The sequence below is a fragment of the Pinus tabuliformis genome, chromosome 8 (genome assembly GCF_031772625.1).
Source record: "Pinus tabuliformis cultivar Carrire ecotype Pingquan chromosome 8, CPIR1, whole genome shotgun sequence".
NCBI classification, from domain to species: Eukaryota; Viridiplantae; Streptophyta; class Pinopsida; order Pinales; family Pinaceae; genus Pinus; species Pinus tabuliformis.
Genome location: NC_142294.1, coordinates 207,905,278 through 207,914,209, shown reverse-complemented (window position 1 = coordinate 207,914,209; position 8,932 = coordinate 207,905,278).

Here is an 8,932-nt window from a genome sequence, read left to right as displayed (position 1 = left end):
GCCCCACAAGAGGCACTTGAACCCTACCAAAAAACTATATAAAGGAGAGTCATTCAACCTCATTTGAGCTACACAAGTAATTCACTCTCTTCAAGAAGTCTAAGGAAAATTCAAAGCGAGAAAGAGGAGAAGGATAGTGAGGAAAGGAAGAAGGTCTATTTGTTTGGCTTGGGCATAAATTCTTTGTTTTATAAGCTTGTGTGTATGGGAAGAAAGTTATCTCTGTTCAGATTTCGAGCTAGAGAAGAGCAACGAAGAGAGTTATAGAGAGAAGCATTGTTGTTTGGGTGGATGGCCTATCACTTGGTGAATTGTCATGATAAAAGGTCTTGGAAGTCTTCCTTGAATTTTTATAAGAAGAGAAGTTTTTGGGTTTTTCCCCTGTGGAGCAGTTTTTCCCTGGCATGGACCCTATTTCTAGTGTTATTGTTTGCATTGTGATCTTATTTATTAGAATTGTCTTGATCATGAACACAAATTAAAATTGATGATGATGGAATAACATTATATCACAATAATTGTCAATATAACAAGAGGAAACATTATAAAAGAAACCCTAATTCTATTTGTCCTAGTTTTTCTCAACATCGTATCAGAGCTAAGGTAATTTGTATAAGGGCAAATATCAAAGGTCATAGGAGGTCTCAAGGTTGGAAAATAAGTATTTTCTCCTAGTTCAAGATTCTAGATAAGGTAAAATCCAAGTTCTGGGCATAAATTCAAGACCTTATCATTGTAATAAGAGTGCAATCCTATACAAAAGTAAGCAAAGATGTCTTAAGCCTATTTTCGAGAGACCGAATAGTCAAGAAATCCATATTCTTAATATTGAACTCATTTCTAATTGGATCAAATTTCTGGGCACTATATGTATCTCTATTCTCAAGTTCAGAATCATAGACTTGCATAAAAAATCATTGAAGTTTGGAGGAGAAAAATACCACTATTTGCAAGGGTCTGAATAGCCTACTCTCAAGTCCTAAAAGGCCGAAGTCTTTAGAAAGAGAAGCAAGGTTCTAGGAATCAATCAAAAGATTTGTTCTATCCATTACATGAAGTCAAATTATTTTAAGTATCCTCATATCTGATCCTTAAAATTCTAGGAATTTTTGTTGATAAGCGACTTTTTTTATTAAATATAGTATCAAGTCTCTGCATCAAGCAAAGAACCAAGTATTGTCACTTTGTAAAGGAACTGAGTGTCTTGTAAAGGAGTGATAGAAGAAGCCCTAGAAGGCTTGATTGAAAATCGTGTGGCACTCTAAGAAGAGTCTGAAAAGTTCTAAACTTACTACAATTATTATAAAAACAAAATCTTGATCATAATCACCTTGAAGAAGACTGATATTCCTCTATATCTCAGTACAGACCTAGACCAATTTTTGAACGAATTTTGGAAGGGTAGATCTCATCTACAGTCAAGGTAATTATTGTGAACTTTCATAGCTACCCTATACTCCTCACAAGTTTGATTTTGTGAAGTCGAGAAACTGTGGCACAAGAGTGCAGTCACCAAACATATATATACTTGTTCTCTAAAGCACAAACAATCAATGAAGAGATTTGACCTTCAAGTGGTCTAGTATAAGAATCAAATTTCTAAGTATATAAGTAAGAATTCTATTCATTGTGTGATTCATACATGTTCTCCAGTGTTTGGGAAAAGGTTGTTTTGATAAATTATGAGTATATATTCGTCATCCTTATCACTTCAAGAGAGATTCAAAAGACAAGTTATGAGCATACTTGTATTTTAAAAGTCCTACTTGAAAGGGGTAATTTGGAAGTAATAAAAAAAAAATGAGAAGAAATAATCTCCCACAAAGATTGTCTTTGAATCTATAATAACCTTGGAGGAATCTCAAGAAGTGAATTTGGAACAATTTTTGGACAACTTGAGGAAGGAAATTTGGCTCATCCTAGCCATCATTCAAGTGTTGAAACTTTTCCATCTAAGATGTCTTAATTTTGCAAGGAAAGCAACAAGCTCGAAGGGACTTCTAACTACCAAGGGTGGAGGAAGAGGATATACCTCATCCTCATTGAGAATGATGTTATGGATTATGTTCTAGGCAATGTTATAGAACCAAAGAAGAAGGATAGAGATGCATGGAAAAATATTTCAAAGGTGAGATTAGGGCTCAAAGGATATTGGTGGAGTCAATTAAAGATACCATTATCCATTTTGTGGTAGAATTAAATAAGGCAAAGGACATCTATGAGAGATTGAATAAGATGTATTCAGTGAGCACCTCAGGTCAAAATATTGCACTAAGGAGCAGGTTGTACAAAGCAAGAATTCCTTTTGAAGAAGACATTGCATCCCATCTTATGAAGATGTCTCAACTAAGAGATCAGTTGCATGCTCTTGGTGAAACAATTATTGATGCAGAAATGACAACCTGTGTTCTCAATGCACTTCCTCTAGAATGAAACTCCTTTGTGACCAACATATACTCAAGAAAGGAAACAACCAGTTTCAATGAACTTTGGTCCCAATGTGTGATGGAAGAATCTCGAATGAAGGAAAAAGAGGAAATTGATCCTCTTGGAAAGTCTCAAGCTTATGCAACAAGGATGAAAACATTGGGAAAAGGAAAGTTTGAAAGATATCGTCATCCAAGGAAGAAGGTTGATGTCTCAAATGTAAGATGCTTCGAGTACAATGAGTTGGGTCACTTTTGAAGGGATTTCCTGAAACTTGTGAAGGAATCCAATCAAAGGAAGGATGGAGCACATGTAGCCGAAGAAGTCAATGAACTTGAGAATAAGAAGGTAAAATAAGAAGATCCTAGGGATCTCTTCTTCTAAAATGACTCCATCATGATGATTTTGTACAGTTAGAGTAGGACATGTAGTTTCATTGGTAGAATGCACAACATCATGGTTTTCATATTGTATTTAAAGATTTTATGGTATATATGTTGTTCACATGTCACAACAATTATCTAGAAAGAATAAAATTCATGTTGCAAATTGATTAAAGATATAATAGGATCATTTAAGGATCCCTTATGTGATGACATGGAGTGATTTATTTTAGGAAGAATGACCATGATGGTATCATCACTATTGTTTGTTTTCTAACTTGTAGTGAGCTTCTTGGAAGCTTGATTGATTCAATTGCAGCATGAAATATCTCATCTGGGAGATGAGAGTAAGTTGGTAAAAGGCTAGATGATTAGCTGAGACATGGTGATGATGTTCCGCTAAAGAAGACTCTGATGATGAGTGGAGAAAGACCATGATGATGACGAAAAATCCATGATATGACCCTACATACTGAAAGAATACTTGTTTTAGGATGATGATGACTTAGATAAGTGATTTTGGCACTTAGTCTAAAGAAGTTGACATAGTACACAATGACAACAGGTTGCAAATGGTTCAATAATCATGTCTTGATAGATCACTTTCCCGATGTTCAGAGGGAGCCATGTTCAAGCCCCATGATGATTGATTACAACTGATGTATATTGATGATATGGAAAGGGATGGTATACCTCGTCCCAACAATAAATCTACTGATGAAAAGATCTCCTCAATGTTAAAAAATTGAATTCCTCACATATATTAATGATGAGCTATGAGTAGCTAATGTAATGATCTTGGAGATCTAGTAGATGTTTATGGATGTATCTCTCAGTTGAGAGGTGTTGGAAAAAGTAACTATGCTTGGTCTTCAATAATGTACTTGAGTCATTATGTAATGTATTTATCAAAAGAATAAAGAAAATATTTTATTATTATTATTATGATGACTTATTAAAGCATGGGTTTCATGCTCGGGTCACCATGTTTTAGGTAAAATTCCCCATTAAGGACTTCTAGGATTTATTCTGAGTCTACATAATTATTGTACATTTAAAGAGACCCTTCTTGGGCTTTTGAATCATGTAAAAAGGTTAAGTATCGAGTCAAATATGAATTATGTAACCTCCTCACCATTTTGGCCTAAGGGAAGATCATGTTGGCCTAACACCCTATTCAACCCCACAAGAATCCTATAAAAGGAAGGACAACGAATTCATTTGGAGCATCAATTATCATTAAGTTCAAATTCTATCTATTATGCAGAAGTGCGAAAATTGGTTTGTTGGGCATAAATGCGAAGTGAGTAGCTGGGAAAATCTGTTGTCGGGAAGCCAAAGTGAATGTGTGTTTGGGTGAGTATAAGGAGTCAAGGAAAATCAACATTTTGGTGGTGGTCTCACTCTATTTCGTGCTCTGGATTGGGATATCGAAGTCTTCCAAGTTGGACTGTTGTCGAAAGTTGTTAGCTGTTGTAAGTTGCTGCATAGTCGAAGTTGTTGGGAAGAGGTAAATCTTCTAGAGGCTGACTTGGTGTGGATGGAAGGTTTAGTCAAGGTCTAGGGTCAAGAGTCTCAAACAATACTATTGAAAGGAATAATTACTTTGAATGGGTTTTCCGCTCGAGGGGGGTTTTGCCTTGGCATGTGCCTACATCTTGTGTTCATTGTTTTATGTGCTTTTGATTTTGGTAATTGCTTGGTGAACTAAAAAAAGAAGATATAAATAATCATAATAATAATAAACATCACAAGTAATTATCAAGATCAAGAAAATCTTTACCGCCTTTATGATTTTCCAACATGGTGTCAGAGGTTTGGTGAAGAAAGAAGAAAAGGTAGATCTATACATAGGCACTATCTCAGGGAAGGAGTCTATCATATTCAAGGAAGATATCTAAATCTATCAAGGGTGAGAACAAGCTTGAAGGAGCATCTAAATTCATATCCTGGAAGAATAGGATTGACCTAATCCTCGAGAAGAACAAGGTGTTGGATTTGGTAAAAGGAAATATAAAGAAGCCTACTGAAGAAGCCAGTGATGCCGACAAAGCGAAATTCAGGGATCTAGAATTGGTGGCTATGACTTTGATGGTAGAAGGGATAAAATACACTCTTGTCCCATTCATAGCTAACATTGATCATGTTAGGAGATTTATGAAGCCTTGTTGAAGTTTTTCACTATCAAGAACATTGGTCAAGTAGAAAGTTTGAAGAATGAGCTGAGGAATACGAAGATGACTAAAGAAGATATTGTTGCAACCTTCTTTGTGAAGATAGATAGACTCAGGGATTATATTTTAGCCATCGATGAGATTATTCCAGACAAATAATTGGTGATCACGGCTATATTAGGATTTCCACCCTCTTGGGGTGCATTTGCTTCAGGTCTCAATAGTTGGAAGGTAGCTCCCACCTTTGAAGAATTATGGACTGCATGTAGCCAAGAATAATTAAGGATATAGATGGTTGTCAATCTTGAAGAAGTATCAAATTCTTATGTTGCTCATCATAAAGGAAAGAGATTGAAGGGATGAAGGAATAAAGTTGACATGTCTAAGATAGAGTGCTATCAATGTCATAAGAAAGGTCACTACAAGTGTGACTACCCTGAGAATCCAAGGAATAAGAAGAGAGGAAGAGATATAGCCAAATTTGCTGAAGAAGGAGACTCAAGGAAAGTCAAGTCTGGAGAATCTGACATTAGGGGCTTACACTATTAAGTCATTTTCTTTACATAACGTGTTTTATATGTTTTAGAGTTTAGAGATTTTAAAAATATCTTTGGAAAATACATTTTTGTATTGATAGGTTTCCCTCAAGCTTTGGAGGGAGCTCTCAACAACTCTCAAAGATAAGTATCTTGTCTTTTTTGTTTTGAGTTCATGTGCTCATTTAGTTTTGATTATTTTAAATACTAATCACCTTTCTCCCTCGGTTGTCTTGGTTAGAAAAAACAACTGCAAGAAGGAGGATCTCTCATGACAAGGTTAGTCAAGAAACAAAGGTATGCTTTGAATACATTGATTGGATTATTAATTTGATGATCTATTACTAACTTGTTTATGACTAGTTGTATTAAATTCTAGTGATTCTTGTTGGGTGATTCATCTCTTGATAAATCTACGCACCCCACTCATATTCTTGATTGACTTTGTAGAACCCTAGACAGAGTCTGGAAAACCCTAACCGAAGGGTATGCAAATGTGAATGTTTTAAATCCTAAAGCTGCTTAGGGTGATTGTGAAATGCTAGTTGAAGTTTTATTGATGATGTCTTGTTTGGGATTTTGGTGCGATCTGGAAATCCTAACTTGTTACTATTGAATGATGAGGTCTAAAATCTCGAACCTTTGAATTTTTGGTAATGTTGGGCTTTCTATGTTTCTATATTGGAACCCTATATCATTATGGTTTGGTGGAATGTGTGATTCTACATTGTAACCCTAACTCATTGGGGTTTGGTGGAATATGTGAGAAAGACCCTTACATTGTCTTAAAAATGTTTCTTTTGGTATGTGTGTGTTTGTCTCAACAAACCCTAGTGTAATAAAAATAAGTGTGTGTCTAACTCTTATTTGATGTTGTTGTGAAGTTGGGTTTGACTAACACATGAATAATATGTATTTGCGTGATGATATCTAAGCATATTGAGATATGTCCTTTGATTGAAATCCTAGTTTTGTCTAGGTCATATGTATTAATGTTGTTGGACATATGATATGCTTATGTATGGTTATGAATTCCTAGATATGTGTGTTGACCTAGTCCTTGATGGTCATGAGTTTTAGGATTTAATGGAAGTCCTTGTTTGAGATTCTAGGATGATGATATATGGAAAATCTAGGGTGCTATAAGCTAAACCCTAGTGAAGTTAAAATTGTCTAGTATGTGTGATATAACAATCTGAAATCTATTAATGGATTGTTGGAAATGAAAATATAGGTTTTAGCAGTTAAATCCTAGTAGTGACATTGTCTAGTGTGAAATATAACAATCAGAGATTTATGTATGTAATGATTGTTGAGACTGTGAAAATGTAATTCTAAGGTTTTGGAATTAAACCTTAGGTAAAAGTAACAAATCTCTGGAATATGTTTTGGATTTAAACCTTAGTTAAAGTAGAAATCTCTGATGAATGTTAACTATATGATAATTTGAGATTTGTGAAGAGATTGTTGAAATTGGAATTTTTGGTTGAGTTTGACAATTGCTCGGAAATCTAGGGTTTGAAAACTAACCCTAGTGGTAGTTTGTCATGATAGTGACTGATTGATGGTTAATTGAAAATCTAGGGGTTTGGAACTAACCCTAGCGGAAGATGGTTAGGTTAATGACTAGGCTTTGATTGATTATTTTGTGTGAAATCTAGGATTTGTATGAATCCCTAGTGAGAAGTCTAACATATATGTTTTGAAAGGTTGTTAGATACTTTGAAGATCTATATGTGTGTAAATGATTTCTAGGTTTTTCTATATGTTGTAGTACGGTATGTCATACCTTTGGAAGACATATTGAAACCTTAGATGCAATGAATGTTGTTATGAAATAGTCTAGGGTGTATAAATTCCCTAGCAAGATGTTGAAGAGTATATGTCTTTTGTTTGGGTATCTGATATGAATAAAGTTGAAATGCTTCTGTGATTTTGATATGGATAACATCGTGCTTCTATAGTTTTGGTTGTACTTGTTATTGAATTTGTGCAGGTACACAATCCTCAACTTGGTGAAGGTGCTCATTGAGGTGATAAGCATGATGGGGATAATGATAACTCTGATGAAATGGTTGGAATCCATGAAAGATTCTCTGATATCGAAAAGAAGAAGTTGATCTCCCGGAGGAAGCATGAATATAAAAGATATCGCTAAGATGAAGAAGGAGTTTGGATAAAGAGGTGCTTCCTGGTTGGGAGGGAGTGATAGATATGGTTCTCTGCTTCATGTGTCATGCAATAGACTAGGACTAACAGTCGTAAGTCTAAGTGAAGGTCATGAACAGGAAAAGGAAATTGGAGAATGCATTTTGAAGTATTGCTGAAAGAAGGAAAGCAAGATCCGACTGAAGAATATGTTGTCACATATGAAGTAGGAAGAAAAATGTATGGTTGAGGAATCTTCTATCAAAGATTCAGTTGATAGTCCTACTATGGAAAGTTGAGAAGAAACATATGTTGCCTGGAAGACCCCAGAAGTTTGTATTTTATTATGTACATGTGAAAGTATATTATTGATTAGGGTTGTGTTTGTACAAGTGAAACTCTTGAAGGATTTGATAGCATGTTGGTTAGCAATCAGTTTGATTGGGATAGATTGGTCATTCTTGATTTGTTGGATCAAGGGTTGTTGAGGCTTTGCGAGTGAAGCATTTCCTGGTGAGACATTTAGATGAAACTTTGTGTTGATGTATGAGTCCCTGAAGTTGGAAAGGTAGTGTTGATTATTGAGCTCTATTTTGGATACACACCTGGATTTTTGGGTTGATGGTTAGCAAGTAAGCTCGATGGTACCTAGAGGGGTTGAAATCTTGAGTCCACCTTAGTCCCACTTGGATAGATTTCCCTGGTCAGGAATCTAGTCCATGGCATTGTGGTGCCTAAATTGTTGAGTGACTGGTTGGATAGATTACCCTGGTCATAAACCCAGTCCATGGCATTGCGGTGCCTAAAGTTCTTCATGGTTCATATAGTTTGAAATCTTCCATTGTATATGTACATTATGAATACCTCCCTAGTTAAGAGGGAGTGTTGGAAAAAGTAACTATGTTCGGTCTTCAATAATGTACTTGAGTCATTATGTAATGTACTTGTCAAAAGAATAAATAAATAATAATTATTTTTATTATTGTGACTTATTAAAGCATGGATTTCATGCTTGGGTCACCATGTTTTAGGTCAAAGTGTACATTGAGGACTTCTGGGGTTTATTATAAGTCTACAAAATTATTGTACATTTAAAGAGACCCTTCTTGGGCTTTTGAGTCATGTAAAAGGGTTAATTATTAAATCAAATACGAATTATGTAACCTCCACACCATGTCAGCCTAAGGGAAGATCATGTCGGCCTAAGACCCTATTCGACCCCACAAGAAGCCTATAAAAGGAAGGACATTGAATTCATTTGGAG